Source organism: Ursus americanus, chromosome 7 (assembly GCF_024610735.1).
Source record: "Ursus americanus isolate L20-20 chromosome 7, mUrsAme1.1.p, whole genome shotgun sequence".
Classification (NCBI taxonomy): domain Eukaryota; kingdom Metazoa; phylum Chordata; class Mammalia; order Carnivora; family Ursidae; genus Ursus; species Ursus americanus.
The window spans coordinates 69,400,536-69,426,822 of NC_142133.1; the positions used below are offsets into that span (position 1 = coordinate 69,400,536).

The window sequence follows — 26,287 nt, forward strand, 5'->3', positions numbered from 1 at the left end:
GAACGTGAATTTTTTTCTTTCACTTGTACCTTTCCAGTAACACACAAATCTCTCCCCTCTCTCCCACCGTCTCCCCCTCTTTCCCTGTCTCTCCCTCTCTTCCCCTGCCCCCCCCACCCGCCAGTCTCTCTGTCTCTCTCTGTCTCTCTCTCACACACACAGGTACAGATTTCCATTTTATAGATGAAACCACATGAGTTTATAGTCAGAAAAATAATTGGGTTCAGCTAAATGTTTGGTCCCTGGCAGGGAAATAGTTAAGGAAGAAATAATTTAATGAAATTGCACCAAAAATTTCCATGGGGGAAGAATTAGAAAAAAATACCCAGAAGAGATTATGTTGAAACAATACTAATGCCTGAAAAAATAAGACTTTAGATGTTTTTCACTCTTAGAAGGCAATACCAGCATCAACTCCCAAAAGAGATCAGTATGTGAAATGACAATCTTGGGTTGAGAATGAAATCTTTAAAGTTCAATGTGAAATACTGATTTTTTAAAAAAAATAATTCCTTTTTGAAATATCTGTAATCTTTTAAACTTATAATCAGGTACAACCTAAACTATAATGAAGGTACTTAACATGTCAGGAAACAAGGAGAAAGAGTCAAATGGCAAGGTAGCATTATGAATTTCTAGTGAGATTTGCACTCTTGCTTCTGTTTTTTATTGCATTCCATAAGCGTCACAGAAAAAAAAAATCCCTTAAAGAAATACATTCTACAGCTTATCACTCATGTCGGAGAAAACTCGTTTAATGCTTTTGTTGGCCATGATACTGAAAATAAGTCTTGATTGAAGCAAGCACAGTCATATATTGAAGTACACAAATAGACACATTTACTTGGTTTATTCTACCACCTTGCTGCAAGAATGCAAATGAGCTTTTCCAAGCCCAGTTTCAAGCTGTCAAGTGACAAAGCGGGGGAGGGATGAGGGGCAAGGAAAAAAAAAAATCAATTGAGTTAACCTAGCACAGAAGTCTACAGATTAATGATGTTTTAAAAAACTGAAAACAATGTGTTTTTTGTTGGCAACTTGAAAGATTGGTGCCTGAAATACTCCTTAATATTATGTAAACAAATGGAGCTTAATCAATTGCAGGGACAGCAGTCACCATACCTGTAAAGGGTATAGAGTAAGGTGTTACTTTCCTTTCAAATAAATGAACAGGGCAGAGAAGACAGGAGTTCTCTTGCAGCTGCAGATAGAATTTATATATTGCTTACAGGATGGTGACAGATTGGCACTGTGACTTCAAATGCCAAGTAGGTATCAGTGTGCTTACTCTTTCTGTTGGGACTCCAGAATCTGACGGATTTGAGGGCAGTTAAGCAGACAGTCCTAGCATTTCATCCCTAGCATTTTATCCCTAGCATTTTATCCCTAGCATTTCATAGTAGAGACATGACTTCTGAGGCTTATAAAGGTGTGGAACCTCCGGATGACTGTTTTTGGTTCACTTGGGTGGACTAAGCCCACTTTAGTAGGATTGTTATTCAGCCATCAATTCCGTAAATCAAAAGCATACATTACTTTGGTTCTTGACCCAACCCTAACTTAAATATTGGGAAATTTACTTATTGATTAACTACTTGATGTTGATTGAGAATCCAAGGATGGTTAGCTCTGTGGGCTAGAATAGCAGAGAGGTCAAGTTGAGCTCTGACTCTACAGCACTTTGGGAAGGGAAAACTGACTCCAGGCAAAGTAGCAAAGGCTGTCCTTTAGAAAATAGCGGGACCCTGAAAATAACAGATGCCTTTGAGGTTTACCTAGAGCATTCAAGCATTCAAGGCTTTTTAGTAATTAAAAAGTACTTGACTATGAATGGTAGAAAGATCCAGAGGACAGTAAAATGATTTGGTATGGTTTCGAATGGCAGATGTTCACCAATTGGCAGCAAGAAGTTAAGGCAACTAGAGGAGATGGGGATAAAAGGAGACAAGTTAATTTGTTTGAAATGCAAGGAAGATAACTTTAGTCTTCACAATTTTAAATGAGATCAGGGATGTTGCAGAGATAAGATACAGGTTTTGTGGAGAAGCACTAAAGATAACTTTCCGAGATTATTTTTACTTTTATGAAATGAAAAATTAGAGAATTTGGCAATGCACTGAAAGTAGAGGATACTTTGAAGACATTTTCCTGCTTTCAGTTGGAAGTTAAATGAGTGTGGTTAGATTACAGCTGAATATAGAACATTGGCTAAAATCTGCAACAGGAAATAGCAAAGAGCAAATTATTAATTAGGACTCTTGTTTTTACCCAGTGTTTTCAGTAGTTTTCCATTTATTTCATTAAAAGTATATCCATTACCTTAAACCCCCTACTGATAAGGAATAAGCAAAATTATATATTTTGTTGCATTAACTCATAATTACCTAGCACGTCATGCTGTATAATCTCAGGCTTCACTGTATTAGTAAATATGTTTTATAATTGTGCAGCCCACACAGCTTCATTTGAATGGTTTGAATGTGTTTTCCCTCCTGCATTTATTATATTGACTTTGGTTAATAGCCATATTGCATTTGTTGAATAGGGTCTTAATGCAGATTTTTTTTTTTATTCTTTTCTGTTAGATTCATCTTCTCGTCCCTATCCTATAAGGAATAAACATAGCACAAAGAAAATTCAATGCAAAGTATGTGCCCATTAAATTCTGTTGATGAATACACAAAATGCCTGAGTAACTAAACGGTATACAGATATGAAAAATCCCTGTATAGTCTTATAATGCATGCACACGCACACACACACATATATGTATGCACACACATAGACAGACAGACAGACAGACATTTAGATGTGAAGGTTGACATCCTAAAAATAAATTTTCTTTCTCACAGTAAGCCAAGTTACAGTACTTTGTTAACCAAAAACATTAAATTATTCTCATTTTATGCATTGCCATCTGGCATACTTGTACTTTTTTTGTGAATCACAGAAAAAGCAATTCAAAACCAGACATTAAATATACTCAAGTAATTATCGACATATTAAGTAGTTTCTGAAGACAGGTTTGAACACATACATTCCAACAGGATTTTCTTAGGTTGATAGCCATAAGCGTTTTCATTGAGAAAAAATATTTTATAATATTATTGTAAAATAATTTGGCAAACTGTTTCTATGTGCATCTGCTTGAGTCTTCTTAAAACATGCCACATTACAAAAGTAATTCTGTTCTATGATTCACGCTTATCCCCTTTTCTGTGACATTTTTCCACGTTTTATTAATGGGGAAGGAATCCTCATAATGAAAAAAGTGTCTTCGTCCTGAAAACACCCAGATTGTTCCGCCATATACATCTCAGGATCCTGCACATTTGGGAGGAGAATGGGTGGAGTTAATTTACATTCTTTGTGGAACAGGGCTCATACCATAGGGACCACTCAGATGCTCTCCCAATTGCTTGTGAAAGTAACATAATGATGTCACAGGAAAACTGGTTCCATTTTTTTTATAGTCCTGATCGTAAGAAATATGCCTTTATATTTAACCAAAACAGATGCCCCTGCTAACAAGGGAGGAGTTTGTGATGCCACATGGCAGCCATTTGTAATTTTGGTCACACTAGTTTATAGGTCGTTGAGCCTCTTGAAATGTGGTCCTTGGAACCAAGCACAATGGTCCAAACACTGGGGTCCAAGAACAGAGGGGTTCTCAATTTCAGTTTTCCTGATAAAAATATTAGTCATTCACAGACTACATTCATCTTGTCAGGAGACACAGCAAACTGTTGCCTAAAACTGATCTTGACTCATTAAGATCATGAATATTTATTAAATGTTTTTGTCTTCTCTGTGTATACCTAAACTGTGTATACCTAACAGACATTTGTAATAAACCATATTAGATCCCATTCTATTAGTTGTTTCTGATTTTAAAGATTAGGAAATCCTTTAACAACCATAAAAATAAAATACTTTTTAGGACAGAAAAAGTGAAAACAATAGGACAAAATAGATAAATATTAGACATAAGTAGGATAAAAAATGTATATAAAATGCCTAAGACACCACCATCACCATTATATGTGTAAGAATTTTATATGCCACTTTTTTTCCCACTTAGAATTACTTTATGAATATTTTATTGTATTATTTAATATTCTTTTGAAATCTGATTTCCAGGAAGAACTGAATAATATTTGACAAAATGGGTATATTTCGTTAAATAGTAGATTGTTATTAAGGGTGTGTTTGTCAATTTTTTTCTATTGAAAATAATACTTCTAAAAACATTCTTATACTTAAAATTTTGCATACATTTCTCAATAACTTTAGAATAAATTACTGGATACAGACTCCTTGGATTAAAATTGTGAATATTTAGAGGAAATCTTAATGCATATTGCCAAACTGAAATTCATTCTCAAGGTGAATTTTATTTTCCAATATGTAAATCCATAAAATAAATATGTATGTGTATATATAATTATAACATATATGTATATACAACATATACATTTATATGTATATATACATGTGTATATAAGTTTATGTATATTTACATATATATGCACATGTATATGTGTATGCATAAATATAGATACCTGGAGTGGGTAGAAAGAAGGAGAGAACCTGGAAAGAGTCTACCAGGTATTATTATGACCAATCTTATAGCTGACTCTTAACCATGGGGTTGAATTTGTTATGTCAGGGTAAGTGTTACATTATGCAATCAGACTAGTCCAAAAATTTATACCCTGGGTGTATGGGATACAGAGTTACTATGATGGACCCGACCTGCTTTTACCTTTCCTGTTTCTTTGACAAACATTTTGGTAACAAATGGAGCAATGAAAGCCTAAAATTTTAGTAGGATATTACAATTGCATGAAAAGATTCATGTGTGAAATTCATCCAGAGGTAACAATAAAACTACAAGCTTTAATGGGGTATGGTAAAAATTGTTGCTGTTATTTTCTGAAAAGACAAATACTCCGTTGAAGCTTCCTTGGTGCTTGCAAAGTTTTATTTACGAGCATCGATGGACTATGCTGGGTTAGGCACTACCATTCATTCAGACTAATAAAAGTATGTTCCTTTTATTCTGAAGATCTTACTCTCTAAATGGGGATACTGAAAAGTAAACAGTGATCTATGCAGTGATACAGATATGTGCGGAGGTCTGAGAGTCTCTGGGACATGCAGTTCTGTCTTTAATCCTCCACTTTGGCATTCTCTCTCTTCCCTAGTCACCTATCTCTATTCTGTAGTAACCAAAATACTATAATGGGACATGAAAGGATAATGGGTAGGCTAACAATGGACAAAAAAATCTAACTAAACAGAAGTACACCCTAACCTAGACCCTGTCTTCAAAGAAAATTAAATTACCTTTAGGCAAGACCAGTCCAAGAACTTGGCAGCAAATTTTGCTAATGACACATCCTGGCACATGCTTGCAACTGTCTGTATACCTGTTCTCTGCTTGCCGCTAAGCAGAGAAGGAGGGATATGCTGGGTGCCAGCCCAGGTCTGGTCCCTAAATAAATTGATGTATCTCTGCATGAGCACCACTCATTTCTGATTTACTGGTGAGAGTGTCTTTGTTGCATTTGCACACCTAGCCTGTGTAAGAGGGGAGCCTGGGTGGCTCAGTAGGTTAAGCGTCTGCCTTAGGCTCAGGTCATGATCCCAGAGTCCTGGCTCCAGTCCCATATCAGGCTCCCTGCTCAGCAGGGTGTCTGCTTCTCCCTCTGTCCCTCTCCCCGCTCATGCTTGTGTGCGTGCTCTCTCTCTGAAATAAATAAATAAAATAAAATCTTAAAAAAAAAAAAAAACAAAACAAAACTGTGTAAGAGCTAAGAATGCAAACAAAAGACCAGAATGTCCAGCTATGCAAGTTAGGAGCCACAGGCTTCAGTCTTCTGCCAGAAAACTCCTAAGATTGTTATTTACAAGTCCTACCTTATTATTTCTATAAAATTGGGAACTATCATTCCTTCTCTGCAATCCACAGATTAGTAACTCAGATTGAGAACTCAAACTATTATCTGGACACCTGTAAAGGACTAAATGCAGAAAAAGGGTGCAGACGACACTACTGTCAACCTCTGTACCCGTAACAGGGAGACGATGAGGTAAAACAGATGGGAATAAAGGATCTGTTTATCAGGCTGCATCAGGAGTGGGCGCAAGAAGAAAACCCAGTTACACAATGAAGAACCGAAGGACCGTGGCAACCCAAATATTTCCTTAGCTACGTCGTCAATTACTAGTTCACTGTGAAGTTCCCACCTCACCTCGGAGTTGTGAAGAGAAAAGAACTCTAAAGCTATAGGTACATATGAGAGGGTAGAGGTGACAGTGGTGAATAGGGTTCCAAAAGAACTTCCTAGCAACTTCTGGGAAGCATCAGCAGATAGGTCCTCACCCAAGTCCTCATGATAGATGAGGTGACCAAGAACTGAATCCTCTGATAAGCAGTAAGTGAAAACCATTTAAGGAAAGAGCAGTACGTGAAGGAAAGCAACGCAAAGAGCAAGCTGAGAGGGAGAAAGAAAGCCATAACATGTGGTGCCCTAGAGCTCAGGGAAAGACCATTGACAAAAACGGAGTGATTTAAAATAGCAAATATCAAGAAGACTCAGAGAAGTAGTCGGAGCAACAAAGGGCTGATAAATGATCACAGGAAAATGAGGTGTCAAGGGAACAGAGAAGGCGAGGCCAGAGTGTTGGGAGTTGATGAACAAATGGGAGAAGTGAAAATTAGAGACAGTAAGAGTAGACAGTTATTCCAGGATTATTTCATGGAATTTGATTTAGGATGAGAGAGACCTGAGGATGTTGAAGTGATTATGTGATGCATCAATATACGATAGCAAATAATTCCTCTCTCTCTGGTGTCACACATTTCAACCTTAATTCTAGCCCTTCCATTCTCAAGCAGCATGATTTTGGACATTTCTTTAGGTCAACTCTCTTCATCTGTGAATGTGGGTCCACATCCTCTCAACCAATGTTAGCTAATTGTTTTCTTTGAATTCACTGCAGAAGAGGGAAAAATCAATGCAGCCAGGTCTCCTGGGAGGCAGCAGGCTATAGATTTGAGAACTCTGGCGAATGAATTAATCTTTCAAAGGGAGAAGGTCTCTCTTACACTGTGGTACGTGTAAAAGATAAAAATAAGAGTTCAGGTACATTTACCTTTATGGGTTTGACATGAACAGATTTCCAATTGTAATGGCATTTGTTTGTTCTGAAATTAGAGATAGAATTATTAGCTCCAAGTAGGTTACAGGGCTAGTGATTTGAAGGCTGCAGGAAGACGAAGATTTAAAATAGCTAGCAGAGTGATGGTGAGAGCTTACTGAGACAGCAGAGTTGTCAGACAGTCTTGGTGCCCAGTCGATGCTAGAGAAAATGCACTTAAAGGAACAGACTTTGTGGGGTTCTGGTTTTTCTCTGAACAGTGTCCCTACTCTGGTGTTTGGTTAGGGAAATACCACTGAAATCTACATGGAGTGAAATATGATAGAAATAGATAACAGAAATGTAGAATAGAAGGATGGAGATCTTGGTCAGATGAAAGGCAAGTTGGAATAAAACTAGAGAGCTAGGAGGGTAGAAAAATGTGTGAAAGCGAACAAACAAAAAACTAGGGTGTTTATAAGGAAAAGTTTTCTAGATTTTACAGACCAGGCATATATCTGTGTGATTGATTATTTCAGGCGGTTAAAGTCAAAGGTGAGGTCATTCATCTTACCCTTGTTGTCCTTAAATCATCATTAATGGTTCCTCTTTCATTTTTGTCCTAATCAAACATTTAATAAATTATTTGTGAATCAATAAATACACTAAATCTGAAAATGTGAAAACTGAAGACTATATTCCTGGTCCATAGGCACGCAGGAAACTCCAACTGCACATAGATATGAATGTTTCATAGATTGCATAATCACTGCAGGCATGTACCCCAGATGCACATTGTTGATAATCTCATTTATGCCACCAACTCTCCTCAAAAAGGATGAGTTCCGCTTAGTTCTAGTTGATGTGATCTAAATCCCAAACTAATGAAGTTTTACCATATCTGAGGACCACTCTTTGGCTGATGTGCTGATCCCTTCAGTCATTTGTTTCTTGCTTACATATGCATACATGGGTAAGCGTTTGTGTGTGGGGGGGGGGGTTCTGAAGTTTATAACAACAATATACTGTTAGTGACTGGCACAGAAAGTTGTTTGAAATGACTCTGCAGCCCTTTTCTAAACTTGTAGTTCCGTTGATTTTACAGTCCTCACTCAAGTCTAGACAACTCTCACACACAGGAGAAAAACACCAGGACCCTAAATCAACGTAGTTATTCACAATATTTTGCTTCAAATAAGATTCATATTTAAACATGAGTCAAGAAATTAATCCACGTGGTTTGAGAGATTTTAGAATCCTATGTTTTGACCCTGTCTTTTTGAAGAAAGGTGACACATAATTTCTGGATAATTTAGATAAAAGTGATGACCTTTCCAGCTAGTTTTAAAATGAACACATTTTTTCTGTCAGATTTCTAAATTTATCTTTCTGAATTCGCTGGTTTCTGGAAGTTGCCGTAAATGAAGTTCTTAAACCTAGGAAAGTACCAGGCACTATGTAACCCAGCCCAAGAATGGACAAATCTAAGAGTCTTAGATTTGTGTATCAATTTGGGGAAAACAATTGATTCCCCCAAATCCTAAAATCCTGTGTGGGGAAGAGCCCAATATCCCAGGCTGTACCCTCACCCCCAGCCTACTTCATGTTCCATTATGAAGCCTTAAAAAGTTCTGTCTTATGGATAACTGTGGCCTAGTCCCAAAGACTTCTCAAGAGACAACATCTTCACCACTAATCCCTTATATACCAAAGTGGCTGGAGAAGTACACTTTAATTACACAGCACCAAATATAACTACCAATTTATTTTTTATCTGGAAAAAGTATTTTAAGAGGCTCTGAAAGAGGAGAGAAACTAAGAATCGCAAGATTAAAGGGTATTTAAAATTTTAATATTAAATCTTTCACACAAACTTTTTCTCCTTACATGAAAAGTACTAAATAAGTTACATTTAAATGCCCTACTTATATAAAAATAAAATCAGGTACTTCTCATTTAAGAGAAAGTGGATAAGATTTAAAATATAAGGAATAGGAGTAAAGGATGAGCAGTATATCCAATCTAAATTATATCAAAAATCAAATATAAAATATAGATAGAACTTACATTTTCCTAAAAGGAAGTAAATATTCACTACCAACTCCAATAGGGAAATTACACTGATGAGAAGAAAGATACATGAACTAAGATACTTTCTTGCTCTGACATTTTTTAAAAAATGATACATTTCATGTTCGTCTAAATGTTTAGGTTTATACTGTTAGAAATATATGATTCTGCTTTTATGGACAGGTCAACTAGGGGAAATATCACAATTATTTGAATTAGTTGCCTTCATACTGGGTAGGGCTTGCTTCTCTCTCTCAGCTTTATCAAGGTATAACTGATATAAATTACAAACAAATTACATGTGTTAATGTATACATTTTGGTAAGTTTGGACATAAGCATACACCCGTGCTATTACCACCACAGTCAAGGTCCTAAACATATCCATCAGCTCTAACAATTTCCTTGTGTGTTTGTGTGTGTGTGTGTGTGTGTGTGTGTGTGTGTGTGTGTGTATTTTGTGTGGAGGGGTGTAAGAATACTTAACATGAGATCTTGGGGATGTACTGTATGGTGACTAGTATAACAAAATAAAATTTTTTTAAAAAAAGAATACTTAACATGAGATCCACTTTCAATGATACATGTTAACAGTATGCACTATGTTTTACAGCAGATCTCTAGGACTTATCTTGCATACTTCTTTTTAAGCCTCTTTGCACGTATAAAACATACCATAAGATGTCCTATATTCAGTGGACAGTGCATCTATTTTTAGGTCAACTTTGGCAAATCCCATGAGAATCAATGGCATTAAGGAGAAAACGAGATTCCGTACTTTCTTCTTTGTCTCACGGTTTTTCACAAACTCCTTGACATCTTGGCTGCTGTAAGTGATGCAATTAGAAGTCCATGGCTGAGAATAGTGTTTACTTCGTTAGAATTGGCAGGTTTGTGTGATCATCATTTTCTTCAACAGTACGACTCTTTGGAACCATCCACTGTAGTTTGTTTGTTTATTGTTGTTGTTGTTGTTGTTGTTGTTGTTATTACTACTTACAATCAGGAACATCAAAGCCCTCTTCTACTTGTGTTGGCTTTCCTAGATTGTCTTTTACATTTTCTCTCTTCATGAAGCTACTTCTCACCAATTGCCCAACATCTGTTGCAGTGGGGTGCAAGGGGAAGATTCATTTTATTTCATAAATTATGCTTCTGGCAGTCTGCTGAGGAAATTTAAGGATCTTCTCCTAGTGAATCCATATCATTCTGTCCTGCCTGATTTACCTCGATATATCTCATCATCTTCCTCTGAGAGTTATTCTCCTTCACTAAGGCTATAATCCTCTGAATCAAGACTCAACTTCAAATTCTACAGCGAAGTCATCTGAAACTGAATCTTGATCCAACCATCCGAATGTTCACTTACACCAGCATCAAGATCGGGATTTGCTGGAGTCTCTGGATTCCCCTGCTACTGCTTCTTCACAATGTATCTCCCTTATTACACATAAAGTGAGGCTTTCATCAAAGAAAGGGAAATACTGTCAGATTTCTGGTGCTTTCTTTTTCATTCACCAGGTAATTCATCCGAATTTTCATCTAGTCAGAAGTCATCTCTTCTTTTTCTGAATTCCCAAAATACTCTTCTATCCCAGGCCTGTATGTGTGTGAACACACTAGGTCCAGAGGAAGAGGCCCCTGGCAGTGAAAGCAGCCAGACCTCAGTCAGAGGGGCTAGGGCTGCCTGCCAGCTGGCCTTCTTGCTCTGTCTTCCTCCCCCTCACTAAGGCGCTGAGGTTCCCTTGTGCACCTCTAGGGTGTTTGTGCGTGTGCACTCAGGCCAGGGTGCACTAGCCTCACTAGTTTCTCCTTTCATTTTCAAAACTGCCCAGATTTGATCACAAAATCTGTTTCCATACTATGTAAAGATCATTGGAAAGTAGAAGCCAGAGAAAGGCAAGGGCTGGGTACTTGAAGGATCATCCTAATGGGTGCAGAATTCATGGCCTAGCCGTGAGGGAAAAATAGAGGGCTTGAGTAAGAATACTCATAAATGAGTACATATTTATAAAACATTTTTATTTTTTTCGTATTAATAAAACATAATTGGATGAAAGCTAAAAACTGAAGTTGGAGTCCTCACACACTATAGACAGCAGTCCAGTGGAACATCTGGGCACCTAATATGAAGCACGCATCTAATATTCACAGTGGTGAATGAGTCCATGTGATGCTTCTCTGATTTAATTACCTTCAGAAGTCCAAGTTTGATTCCTTCCAAAAGTTAGCATCTATTGCAAGCCTAACGAGTTAAAAGTTTGAGCTGGAGAATAGAGCCATTACAAAATAAAAGTAATCAAACAACTCTTACAGATCTCCTAAAGCAATGATTCACACAGGATTTCACACAAAACTCCCATTAATGCTAATGAAATTGGGGAAGTTACAGGCTGAAACTCTCCCATACATTGATAGGTGAATAGTTCCCTGAGGTACTTACTTAGATGAGGGAACTTAATTTTCTCTCCACTAATCCTCTCTGGATGAAAAATAAGAAATAATGCTTCACAAGTTCGGTTTCTTTTTAAAGTAGATGGCACAAATTTGGAATCATTGGCGTGAATTAATCAAAAGCCACATTAGGACATCGACTAGCTCATTTTCAACCAATCAAACCATCTTCCACTCAGATAGATACCAGTCGGCCAGAGTGTTGAGAAGTCAGTCTTATTTGTGGCTCTGAAAGTAACCCATTAAATCCATTCCATCTTGCTTCTTCAAGATTCTAGAAAAAGGAACTGTGCAATTATGTGAGGGAACTAGTTGAAAAGAAATAGAAATTCCTGATTGCCTGAGTATGAATTGAAGAGTTCAGCTGCTGATTTAATTAGCTGCCTAGGGAAGGAAAGATCATGAAATGTTGAGTTAGAAATAATATAAGATCATTCAAAGACATACAAGTGATAGTACAGGTATAATTAAGCTTCTGGGGCAGAAGTGGTGTGTGTGTATGTGTGGTTCAGAAGTAGCAACTTTCACTAGCATGTGAGTGTTTTTGCTTGATAATAATCATTAGGATGATATCAATTCAGTTGTGTACAACTCTTGACATAGTCATCTGCTCATTTATTACAACTTCCCAAAATATAGGCAGGGTTGTGGTCACTATGTTATTTTACAACTGACAGAATGAGGCTCAATTTAGTAAGTTACTTCATAGAATAAAAGTGGTAGGCTCCCGAAAATGCGTATTAGTCAAACAAATGTAAATGAAATAAATTTGCTGATTTTGATGAGAATGATGTCACAGAAAGTAAAGATTCTTAAAATCTCATTTAATCTCCCCTTCTCTCTTCTACAACTGATGCACTTGAGCCTTAAAATGGGAATTTTCTAGAAACCATCACCTAGGATCTTAATGTCAGAAGAAACTTTGGGGCACCTGGGTGGCTCAGTCAGTTGAGTCCCTGGCTTTTGACTTCGGCTCAGGTCATGATCTCAGAGTCATGAGATCAAGCCCCATGTGAGGCTCTGCACTCGGTGGGCAGTCTGCTTGAAATTCTCTCTCTCCCTCTCCTGCTACTCCTGCTAGCACTTATGCTCTCTCTCAAATAAATCTTAAAAAAAAAAAAAACCTAGTGTGTTGCCTTTTGATTAGTGATATCTAGAAAGTTTGTTGAATAGAGATAGATCCCCAAATACCAAAATATGTGTTTGATTTAATTACGCATGGAATGCATAAATAGTTGTTACCATGTGCTGCTTGATGAAAAGTATCTGGTGCTTCTTATTTCGACTAAGACCCAAATTACATTGAATTCAAGCATCAGCAGACACATTTGGTGAATTATATGGCTTTAAATAAGTAAAAGAAAATTTGCCAATTTATTAGACATTAAGAATCGATGCCACTACACATGGCATTTTAAAAATGACTAGTCTAGGGGCTCCTGGGTGGCGCAGTCGTTAAGCGTCTGCCTTCGGCTCAGGGCGTGATCCCGGCGTTCTGGGATCGAGCCCCACATCAGGCTCCTCCTCTGGGAGCCTGCTTCTTCCTCTCCCACTCCCCTTGCTTGTGTTCCCTCTCTCACTGGCTGTTTCTCTCTGTCAAATAAATAAATAAAATCTTTAAAAAAAATGACTAGTCTACAATCCACAATTATAGTTGGAGGTGTTTTAGTAATTGATAAAACAAGTAAAGTGAAAATCAGTAAGCGAATAAGACCGGAACAACACTATCAACTAATTTGACCTAATTGACCTTCACAGGACAAAAGGAGAAACCCAACAGAACACACTTTTTTTTTTCTTTTTGAAGTGCATACACACTAGTGACCAAGATAGACCACTTCTGTGTTACAAAAATTCTAGAATGAAATTGCCCAATATGTATCCTCAGACCACAACAGGAGGAAACTAGAAATCAGTAGAAAATAATTGAAAAATACTCAAATATTTGGAAGTTTAAAAACACACTTCTGAATAAACCCTATGTCAAAGAAGAAAACAAAAATGGAATTAGGAAATATTCTGAATTAAATTAAAATGAATATACATCAACTTTTATGTGTTGCAGCTTAAGTAGTGCTTAAAAAATATAGGATTAGGTAAGTCTGGCTAGGGGTTTATCAACCTTGTTAATTCTTTTGAATAATCAGCTCCTAGTTTTGTTGATCTGTTCTACTGGGTTTTTGTTTTGTTTTGGTTTGGTTTTTGTTTTGTTGTTGTTGTTGTTTTTTGTATAGCATTGATTTCTGCTCTAGTCTTTATTATTTCTCTCCTCTTGCTGGATTTAGGCTTTATTTGCTGTTCTTTCTCCAGCTTCTTTAGGTGTAAGGTTAGCTTGTATATTTGAGACTTTTCTTGCTTCTTGAGGAAGGCCTGTATTGCTATATGTTTCCCTCTTAGGACTGGCTTTGCTGCATCCTAAAGGTTTTGAACTGTCTTGTTTTCATTTTCATTTGCTTCCATGTATTTTTTTTAATTCGTATTTAATTTCCTGGTTGACCCATTCATTCTTTAGTAGGATGTTCTTTAATTGGAATGTATTTGTGGTCCTGCCAAATTTTTTCTTGTGGTTGACCTCAGTCTCATAGCACTGCAGTGTGAAAATATGCATGGTATTATCTCAGTCTTTTTGTACCAATTGAGACTTGATCTGTGACCCAGGATGTGATCTATTCTGGAGAATGTTTCATGTGCACTTGAAAAGAATGTGTATTCTGTTGCTTTAGGATGAAATGTTCTGAATATATCTGTTAAGTCCGTCTGGTCTAGTGTGTCATTCGAAGCCCTAGTTTCTTTGTTATCTTCTGCTTAGATGATCTTTCCATTGCTGTGAATGGTGGGGTATTAAAGTTTCCTACTATTATTGTATTATTATCAATGAGCTTCTTTAAGTTTGTTATTAATTGATGTATATATTTGGCTGTTCCCAAGTTAGGGGCATAAATATTTGTAAGTGTTAGATCTTCTTGTTGGATAGACCCCTTTATTATGATAAAGTGTCCTCCTTTATCTCTTATTACAGTCTTCAGTTTAAAATCTAGTTTGTCCTGGGATCAATCCCTGTGTTAAGCCTCCCTGCTCAGTGGGGAGTCTGCTTCTCCCTCTCCCTCTGCCCCTCTCGCTCATGCTCTCTCTCTCTTGCTGTGCTCTCTTTCTCTCTCAAGCAAATAAGTAAAATATTTAAAAAATAAAATAAAAATCTAGTTTGTTCCATCTAAGGATGGCTACTGTATGTACAGTGGAATATTACTCAGCAATCAAAAAGAATGAAATGTTGTCATTTGCAATGATGTGGATGGAACCAGAGGGTATTATGCTAAGTGAAGTCAATCAGAGAAAGACAAATACCATATGATCTCATCATATGTGGAATTTAAGAAACAAAACAGATGAACGTAGGAGAAGGGAAGGAAAAATAAGATAAAAACAGAGAGGGAGGCAAACCATAAGATCTCTCAACTATAGGAAACAAACAGGGTTGCTGGAGGGGAGGTGGATGGGGGATGGGGTAATTGGGTGATGGGCATTAAGGAGGGCACTTGATGTAATAAGCATGAGGTGTTTCATGCAACTGATGAATCACTAAATTCTACCCCTGAAACTAATATTATACTATATGTTAACTAAATTGAATTTAAATTAAAAAAAAATTTAAAAATCACTTTCCCACAAATGAAAAAAAAAAAAAGGAGCAAATTGGATGCAAATGAAAAAGAAAAAAAGGAAATAAGATAACAAAAATCAGTGAAATTGAAAATATAAAAGAGAGAAAATTAAAAAAAAAAAAAACCAAACTGGTCCTTTGAAAAGATCAATAATAAAATTGATAAAACTCTGGCCAAACTGGGGCAGCTGGGTGGCTCTTCGTTAAGGATCCACCTTTGGCTCATGTCATGATCTCTGGGTCCTAGGATGAAGCCCTGCTTGGGGCTGCCTGCTCAGCAAGGAGTCTGCTTCTCCCTCTCCCTCAGCCCCCCCCCCCCCATGAGCTTGCTCTCTCTCTTGCTCTCTCTCTCTCTCAAATAAATAAATAAATAAAATTAAAACAAAAAACAAAAACTCTGGCCAAACTGATTAAGAAAAAAAGAGCAAAGACATCAATTACCAATATTAAAAACAGAAAAGGGAAGATCACCTCAGGTCCTACAGATATTCAAAGTATAAAGGAACCTCATAAACAACATTATGACTATAAATTTGATAAGTCTGGTTAAATGGATCAATTCTTTGAGAGAAACAGCTAAAACAGGTGAATTTTATTAATAATTAGACTTTTATAGCCTTGACTAAAAAAATAGATTGGCTGAAGAAAAGAAATAAAATGTACCACTGGTATGACTAACACCAGTGTGTTTTATTTCATGGTTTTGATGCCTCTGCCTGACATCTTTCGGCAACATGAAGATCTACAGGGGTACTTAAAGTTCAATCTCTTATTATCTGAGATGAGCATGTTTGTTTCCACACTCTCTCCTCCCCCATTCTTCTGCTTTAATAGATCTTGTATCTAAGACGATGCACTTCTGCTTTTGAATGGTTTCTGGTACAAGACAATCTCTTGAATATAAGAAATAGAGCTAATAGTCATTTTCCTGCCTAGAATGTGGCGAGTCCATTGGGCTACCTTACTTAAGGTTTTTCTTAATTTGAACCTTAGGAATTTTACTAAATTGTATTAAACAAGAGTCTACATGGACTGATGTTTTTTGGGAAGATTTGAAATTATCACACTACTTTTTGTACCTCATCCTAGTTGTGGGCTTTTTGTGCTGGTAGTCAATTGCTAGTATAAAATAAAAATGCTTTCTAACATGAGCATTAAGTATTCATTAAGTTATTAATTCTCTAATAGATCCAGGAAGAGAAAAAAATAGATCAAGATAGTTTTTATTAGTCAGAGAGATAATCACACGATAGCTATAATTTATCGAACGCTTGTATGTGCCAGTGCGTTCTGCAATTTTCATTCATTACTTAAATTAATCCTCATAACATCATTAAAACATGAGAATAATTTTTATTGTATCACAAGGATCTGATACTAAAGACTAAGAAATAATCTGCCAAATAAATTAGCAAAACTTAAGGGGGGAAAAGATCCCCAGTTTTGGAAGTGGCTATTGGGAAATGTATACATTCGTACTTGCATATCAGTGAGAGGGAGCTTAATTTAGTAAAAACAATCTTATTAAGGGGTGCCTGGGTGGCACAGCGGTTAAGCGTCTGCCTTCGGCTCAGAGCGTGATCCTGGCGTTATGGGATCGAGCCCCACATCAGGCTCCTCCGCTATGAGCCTGCTTCTTCCTCTCCCACTCCCCCTGCTTGTGTTCCCTCTCTCGCTGGCTGTCTCTCTCTGTCAGATAAATAAATAAAATCTAAAAAAAACACACAAAAAAACACAAAACAATCTTGTGATTTTTTTCCTATAGAAAAAAAAAAAACACCTGAATTAATTATATTAATTTGAGCAACAGCCATAATATTTTATTTATTTAGCAATATTTAACAATATGTATTTAGAAATTTATAGTATTTAACAATATGTAATATTTAATAATGAGTAAAATATAGTTACCTGATTTTATGTTAAATGCAATGTGGAATAAACATACACACATGTATGCATACACACGTATGTGTATAAAAATGAATACATAACAGTTCTGTATCTACATGTTCCTTGATTAAAACTATGTTCAAAGCATGATGCACAGACCAGCCCACAATTGGCTAAGAATTTTATTTCTAACATTTCTCACCACTTATGTTCTATTTCTGCAACAGTAAATTGCTTATAACACCCCAAATGAAACTGTGGCATATGCCTTGACTTACGGCATTTCTTTTTCCTAGAATGACCTTCCTATCCTTCCTGTCTTGAGTTAGCCCAGTTTATCCCTTTAGATAAAACTCGGGAATCCCCTTTCCTCAGAATCTTTCTCTGCCTCTTTTCATGAACCCCTAAGTTTCCCCTAATCATTCTATCCCAGAGTCTCAGGCATTACTCTCAAAAGTAATCACTTCGGAGGCTTTGTAGGAGACTGCCATCTCCCCTGGGATCCCTTGTGAACTCAGACACTATTCCAGCCCTTCTTTATATCCCCAGGGTCTAGCAAGTCTTCGGTGTGCAGGGGCACCATGAGCTTCTCAAAAACAGAAACAGGAGGATCTGAAATGAAAGCCGTGTTTCTATTAAGATAGTATGATGATATTAAGAGAGTATGGTTCTCTTTTTTTCAATTTCTCATAATTTTCTACTGTGGTTATACTGTTTTTTAATGGCCAAAATAGATGCATTTAAACATGAAGCAAATACATGTAATATTTACAAATATCTATATTTGTAGAGGTACCAGCCTTCATCCAGCATATATATTTGATATATATTAAATATATCAAATATTTAGCATAATCATGCAATCTGTGTGTATCCTGCTCCCACCATAGATACACAACACTACTTGAAATCCCTGCAGTTATGATTTCTGGGAAGTAAGGGAGCAATAACAGTTAGGAAATTATTTTAAATTTCTTGCAGACACTTATTAATACAAGCTTCTTAGGTTTACTGCCCATCACCAGGGACAGATGAGGAGCTGTTTTTTGGCTTGAGTGGAGATCTGATTTAGGGAATATATACCGACTAATTGATTGTTGGGCATTAAAACAAGAACAAAACATCAAAACATGCGCAGGAATATTGAGCTTCTCTGAGGTGGTATTTCTCTTTCAAAACACCAACAATAGGGTACCATCTGACACATTAAAGGTTCTGGAGGCCAAAAAGTTTTTTTCAAGCAACACTGTTGTGACACCCTACGTAAAGGAATCTCTAAGAAGAGAGCACTGAAAAAAATGAGTACCCACCCCCCCAAAAAGTCACAGAACAAAGGGAAATAACCAAATAAAGCGCTAAGCCTAGAACAGAACATCTTTGATCCTAAACACATATCCAGAAACCATCAAAAGCAAATGTTACAGGTAAAAGCAATAAAAAGGATTACCTCAAGAGGGAAGAAAAAGGCACATATTTAGATGCACTGTTAGAAGAGAAAACGAAACCAGGCAAGCAGTGAAAGATCTGAAAATTGAAAGGGAAAATCAAATCAGTGGCTTTTCTGCCTCATCCATCTGCAGGCGTCCAGACAGCACACTTTGGAGTCCAATAGAGTGAAAACAAGATCGGGCAACTTCAGCAGAAACACATCCTCTCCATTTTTAAAATAATGAAAACGGTAACAGAGGCATGACCAGGAACCAAATGGAAGAAACGCCTGGGAAATTGCACAGGGGACAGTCAGAGAGGCAGTGAAAGGGAGTTTATTCACTGGAAGGAAAATTCAGCATGGCTAGACCAGGCCACATGGATCAATGGCCTGGAAGAAATGGGTTGAGAAAAATGTGAATTGGCTAATGATCACATTTGGTCAAGCAAGAAAAAGGTTCTGGGGCTGGTTGGGAAGAAGTGGATCGGGTTTTTGAAGTGATGTAATGAGACTGTTTAAATTCCCAGTCATGGCACTCAGAGTCCTTACCATCTACCCACAGGATTTCCCCCACAGCACCTCTGAATTCTTGGCATGGCCCCTCTGTCATTGTCACAGCTGCCTCTGAGAACAAACGCAGACCCTCTACTGCAGTTTAAAAGAACCTATGTCGTCTGGACCATGCCTTCATGCCAGCCTCTGTCATTCTCCCTGGTGTTTCCTATACTCCAGCCAGTCTAGTTCCACCAGAACTTGAAGCTCATTCATCAAGTCCATGTCTCTACACATGTTAGTCCCACCGAAAAATGTTGTCTCCGGTTCCACTCATCTGGGTATCACCGTACCAGAGAGGTCCCCTGACAACACTCTCTCCCCTTCACTATCACATCACACTTTTAATCACTTCATAAAATGTATCAACATTTGAAATAAGCATGGATAATTATTTGGTTAGTTGGGAGTTTTTTTCTTTGTCTTAATGGAACTCCCACAAGAGTATAAACTCCAGGAAAGTAGAAAATCTTGTTTGTTTACTTCTCAATCCTAAGCAACCAGAACAGTGACTACTGCAGAGTAAGAATTCAATCAATGCTTCCTTTTTTATTATTATTAAAAATTTTATTTATTTGACACAGAAGTCATAGAAGCAGAGGGGAGGGGCAGGCAGAGGGGCAGGGAGAAGCTGGCTGTCTCTGAGGAGGAGTGGGGAGCCTGACATGGGGCTCGATCTCAGGACACTGGGATCATAACCTGAGCTGAAGGCAGACACTTAACTGACTGAGCCACCCGGGCATCCCATCCTGTTCTAATCAATTAGACTTTTAGAAAAAGAAAAAAAAAATCAACTCAAGATGCTGGCTATCACTTTTATGTATCTATTCTGTTTCTCTAAGGAATAAAGGCTTTTAGGGCAATATTCTTAGCTATTTCTTTTTTGCCTGCCCTGTGTCACCTCTGGCTCTACTATACCCTCTGCCCCTTGACCACTATGCCCCGCCCCCAAGCCCCTGGCCTCTCTTATCAACTACCCTCCTCTACCCCCTGTGTCCTTATATCTCTTGCCCTAACTCGGAGCAAAGTTCTCTACACATCAAGAGACATAAACTCAATAATAAATCTGCATAAAAATAGGAGAAATTATAGTAAATAAACTTTCTTATTCCAGATACATGTCCATCATTTGTATGATAATGGCTGGAAGAATGAATAGGGCTACAGGAGTATTGAGAGTGAGTGGCATTCTCAATCGCTTCATTTGTCCTCGCCAGGTGACACAGCCTTATTCACAGTTCTGAGGTCATCTGCCTTTGAGAAACAATTTGCCTTGTAGTAACAAGCATGTGTCTCAGAGCAACACAGACTAGGGTTCACGTTCTGACTCTTCCTAATTTACCTCTCAATTTTACCTCTTTACCTGTTCAATGTTAGACTCTTTGGCTCTAAAACGGAATTATTAAAATGCCCATTTCAAAAGATTCTTGTAAGGAATAATAGGACATATGGAGATTTCTTACCAAGAGGTCAGGCCCATAAAAAGCATTCAATAGCTACACTGTTCAAAACGGGTAGATGTTCCAACCCCTACCCCTCTGGAGGGTTTATACCATCAGGCTGTGGAGAAATTCCCTTTCCTCTTGGAAAACTGTATCAGAGTTCTCCAAAGGACCTCAACAGAATGAACATGTTTCCTTGCTTTTATCATGAGATATTACCTCCCAACTTCTGGCAAAAAGACACTATTCCTTTTCAGAAGGGTTGATACTGATATGAGTGAACACATGAAAATGCTCTCATTTCAAGAGAAGCCTTTTTTTACCACTAGTTCCCTTGGTTGGCTTTTTTTTTTTTTAACTTCTCAGTAATTAAAAATATGATTTTCCTGGTTATAACTATGTATAACCTCTCTGTCATTCATAGCTTTAATATCCACAATATTGATAATTTGTAAATATGATGGATGCCACTAGTTCTCACTGATAACTGGATCTCCATTCCTTTGTCAAACAAGAAAGGACTGAGACTGTAAAGCAAACCAAAAGCTTATTTGGGGTATTGAGGAATTCAAATCCAGGAGACAAAGATTCAGGAGGAAACTGAAATGTGCTCCAAGGAGGGAAGAGAAACAGGTTGATAAAGGCAAAAACTGCAGGTTATATAAGTTGTTTTGAAAGAATTATGATTGGCATAGGCAAAAATAATGAACGGTTTATATAGGATAGGTTGCTATGCCAGATACTAGGTTGGAGTTCAGTGAAGTAAGCCTCATTCTGAGAATTGCACCAGGATGTGGTAGTTGGTTTGTGGTTGGCATAGTCTAAAAGCTCACATTTCACCAGGTGTGGACATGTAGGAGGCTAACCCCCCATTGGCCTCCTAGCTCCATTTTAGGGCCCCTTGATGTTCCTGAGTTCCTGACTTTATTTCAGATGTTTCTGTTCACACCTTTTTTCAGGGAGTCTGAAATCCCTGCTCCTTGCAGCTGGGTGGGGCCCTGTGAGAACCAATGAAATGTGAGCAGAAATAACATGTATTACTGGCCGATGCTGTGAAGGGTTCTTCAGATTTTCTGTAAACTTTGCATAAATAGGGTTGGCAGGTCGTGGTGGTGAAATACTTGTGTTGTATTAAGTCAGTGAAATTAGGGTTTTTCATCGTTGTTTTCACAGTAGATTCTAACATGCATGTACAAGAAAAATTAATTCATCAGGTCTAAATTCCTTAAAACATGCACATTTCCAGAAGAGCCTATTTTCTTGAATGGCCCTCGGGGGGCTATTGGGAATTGAATGTTTGGAATGTCCTACTGATAAGAGTGTGTTGCATGCTTGGAGTTTTGAAGGAAATAATATGCAGTTTGTTTAGTTTATGCAAACAATGTGATTTATGATGGACACCTGCTTTCTTTTTGGAATTCTGCAGTTTTGGTAACTACAGTCAGTCATGAAGGTATTGTATGCTATATGTGTGACCCTCATTAAAAACTCTTAGGTTCAAGCAAGCTTTCCTGGTAGACAGCACTTCATACATGTAGCTACAGTTCATAGCAGAAAGAATTAAGTGTCTCTTGGTTGACTCCACCAAGAGAAAACTCTTGGAATTTTGCTCCTAATTTCTTCCAAACTTGGCCCGATGTACCTGTTTTTGCTGATTGTGCTTTGTATCTTTTCATGGTAATAAACCGTAACCATGAGTATAATGATATCAGAGTTCAATGAGTCCTTTTAGTACAACACTAAACCTGGGGATGATCCTGGGAACCACCAAGACACTCCCCTATAATACAGAAAATTAGTACTGCAGGTGAGATGCTCTCATAGCAAAAACCTCAAATGTGACATTGCTGTTAAAGGTGCCTGGAAATATGGTGATTCATAATAAGAAGTGGTAGAATATTTGTCATATATGATAGAGTGGTAAAATTCTTGCCTGGGGTAATTTTGTGAGTTAGACAATGAACTTATCTTCTTAACTTGAATGTCTAGAGAAAAAGGCTGGGAAATAGTATTTTAGTAGTGTATTTTGGATGAAGTTGGCCACATTTTATAGGACATTTCAAGAAACTGATGAGTTCAGGAAAGAATTGGCTATAGAATGGTGGAATTACAAACATTCCATGTTTTCCAATATGGGTGAGATGACTGCTTTTGATTTCAAACCATAAGTAATGAATATTGCAGAGACTTTGAAAGTCAAAAACCTATAAAAACCCAGCTATGCAACAGTGATTAAATTAAAAGCCTCCCCACCTTTTGGTAAAATTTCTCAAAAGACTGAAGTGCTTTAAAAAAATCAGATTAAGGGTCAAAGCCCAATAAGTTACTATCAATTTTTAAAATATCTACAGGTAAATATCAGATTTATGATATTTCATCTACCATTCAAAACAGACTCAATAAGTTGATAAAGAAAAATAAGGGGACAAAAAAATCAAAACCAGAGGAAAAAACCTGGACCTGGACATTTGTAAATGATATCTTTAAAACAACTGTGGTTTTGGTTCCTAGTACATGGATCTGAATAGATCCCAATATATAAAAGCCCTGGCATGTGTGTGTGTGTGTGTGTGTGTAGTATTGTGTTGCTAAAGAAACTGGTAGCCTAAATGGAAAAGCCCGTGGTTCTCTGAGACGTAAAAATGACCTTTCCATTTGTCAAAAACAGTGATTATGTTCAGCTACTCTAGGAATCACTTCTAACAATTCCTGAAACAATCCCTTTAACTCTGGTGTATAAAGACAAAAGAAATAAATGAAACATTACAGATTGGTATCAGACAGAGCAGGGTTTGAATCCAAGTTCCATTATGGACTAGCCATGGAACACTGGGCAATTTAAACAGGAATAATTATAATGCCATTTCAAAAGGCTATTGTGAGGATTAAATGCATGCAATTGCTTAGTATAATTTCTATCACATAGAAAGCATCCAATAAATGTTAACATTCATTGTTGAAATGATCCTTGGGCCCCCATGCTTCCACAGGCAGGTAGTGGATTGAGAAACTGTTATAGTCTCTATAAAGAGCTTAGTCCCTCAAGTCCACTTCAGATACAGACATGGAGGATAATGAGAGAGAGGGAGAGATGCTTTTAGAAGATGGAACTAGAAGGCTGCTAAGGACACTGGAAAGGGAACTTCTGGGACAACAGGATAAAAACCTCATCAAGGAATATTCTCTACCTCCAAGCTCTACCTTCAAGATAGGTGTTTCACTCAATGTTTGCCCACTGGGATTTCAGAATTTCTAAGGACCAATTGACTATTATGTGTCTTTCATTCTTTCCTTTCAGAATGAGAATGTTTATTACAATTATTCTAGCCACATTCTACCATTATATACTAAGTGTGTATGGGAAGGATTGTAGGTAGAGTTCATAGGTTTCCCATCTAAGAGGAGCCACATCCAGATCTGATGGATAGAATATTATTGCGCAACACCTAAACTTTAGAGCTGTTTTTGGACGAGATCAGGATGGTCTTCCTTGGCAAGTGGGTGTATTTTTTGCAGAAAGATTAAACTTAATATATTAGAACTGAAAGAACAAACTGTAGCAGAATTTACCAGTGCTTATCGGTTTCTGGTTCTCCTTCCTTGCCTTGACTTACAGGAATTCCACTTCCCAACATCCATTTAGTGAAGTGAGGCCACATGAAGTCAGTTCTGGCTAATAAAATGAATCTCGAAAGAGATTTCTTCAGTGAAAACATACGCTATTTATTGTCAATTTGTCCTCCAAAGGCCAGGGTAGCTACAGCATATTAAACATTAAAAGCGTGGTACAAGAGAAGTTCTAATTTAGGATGTTAAGATTATAAAGTATTTTTTCAGTTATGGAAATGAGTGTGGATATTTTTTAAAGCAATGGAAAGACATTGAAAAATATTAAGCAGAGGAGTGACATAATATACGGTTTATAAATATTCTGGGCCATATGAAGTTTAAAAATAAATAGGGGTAGCAGTTTTAGTGGCTATTATGGTTCTTCAAGAAAAAAAAAAGTATGGTTTGAATTGGAGTGGTCACAGCACAGTTTGTGAGCTAGACGACTCCACATGTATTTTGTAGTTAGAAGTAATAAGACTTGCTGATCTTGAAAAGAAATGCACTAAAAACTTATTTCTCTTGAAGGAAATATAATTTTTAGAGAAGTCAAGAGGCTATACAAACTTTTCTGTATTTGCAAAGCTAGAAATTTGCTAAGATCTTGGGATTTATCCCTTGTAAATGTCAAGGGTCTTATGATATCTGCTTATTGAAGAAACTTGGAAAATACAGATGTACCCAAATGTCATTGAGAAGTGGGTATGAATTACATCTATGTCACAATTCCACTTTTTTCTCGCACTTCCAATTTCATCTTCTACTACATTTTCTTCCTCAGCACAGAAAGAAATATAGACCTCCTTGTAGCCCCCAATCCAGTGCCCATTATCTCTAGGAACATCCAGATGGGTGCTTCCTACCTGTCTCCAGAGATTTTTATAGTTCTTCATCATCTCTTAATTTGCCCCCAATCTTCAAATTACAGCCCCCACCACCACTACACACACACACACACACGCACACGCACACGCACACGCACGCACGAACTCTTCAGGGAGTCTCATGGCTGATGCTTCTATAAACTGTCAAGTAAACACTAATATCTATAACAAGATATTTTTAAATGATAATTTATTTTTTTCATAGGAAAAATCTGTTTTTTCACCTTCTGCCACTTACATCTCATCTAAACTCTCTCAAGAAAGCAATCCATTTATAACTGGGCCCTCAGCACTCTATTTATGTAATTGCATCCAAAGTCTATGGATTATAATTTTTCCTTTATCTCTGTTTTTACTACGATAATCAAGCCCATGATCATCTCTTTCTGGAACTACTGAAACAGGCTCCTAACAGATATTCCTCCATCCAATCTTATTTACAACCAAATAGCACTCCAGAATAAACTGTCTGAAATGCTGACCTCTACCCCACAACTAGCCCCATTAAAATCTTCCTACCCTGTGGATAGATCCCAAGTTTCTGTATATGCTTCTAGGAACATTTAGGACTTGCCACTGCCTACTTCTAAAGGCTTATCTTTTTATTCTTTCTCCCAAAACATGCACCTGACAATCCAATTGAACACCGTTCAATTCCTCAATTGTGGCAGGGGTCTCTCATCTCAGGGCTTTTGTGCCTTGATCTTTCTTTTTGGACATATATTGCTCACATTTCTTTAGGATCTGAGTCTTAATAGCTCTTCCTCTATAAGTCTTTTGACTTTTTCCTTAGCCAGATCCTGTGTTTTTAATATGTAGTTTCCAAATACCTCACATTGTCCATTTTACCATTTGTCACATTTGCATTGTTACTGCATTTTTTTAAATCATCTATAGACAGTACTTGACTCCATGAGGACAGGGCATCTCCATTGCCTAGCACATAGTAGGCACTTATGACAAGTGCTTACCAAAATTATTGTATTGCTAGCTTCTTGTGTCCTGACTCCTCACTTGCCATGTGTATACAAGCCAAAATATACCTAAGTAACTAAACGTGTGCATTTTATGGAGAAGGCAAAATTATCTACCTTAGATACTAGTGGAGTATGTGTCCCCTCACCAAATTTCTCTGCTACACTGGGAAG

At 37.3% G+C, this 26,287-nt stretch overlaps 1 long non-coding RNA gene and 1 pseudogene across 1 annotated transcript in view; one reads left to right on the forward strand and one right to left on the reverse strand.

The window, feature by feature from the left end:
• The window catches only part of LOC148109726 (uncharacterized), a 142,392-nt gene that overhangs the window by 32,996 nt on the left and 83,109 nt on the right, over positions 1 to 26,287 (forward strand). The gene's annotated exons all lie outside the window — the stretch shown is intronic.
• Positions 6,027 to 25,148, reverse strand: LOC123802626 (E3 ubiquitin-protein ligase Mdm2-like; annotated as a pseudogene).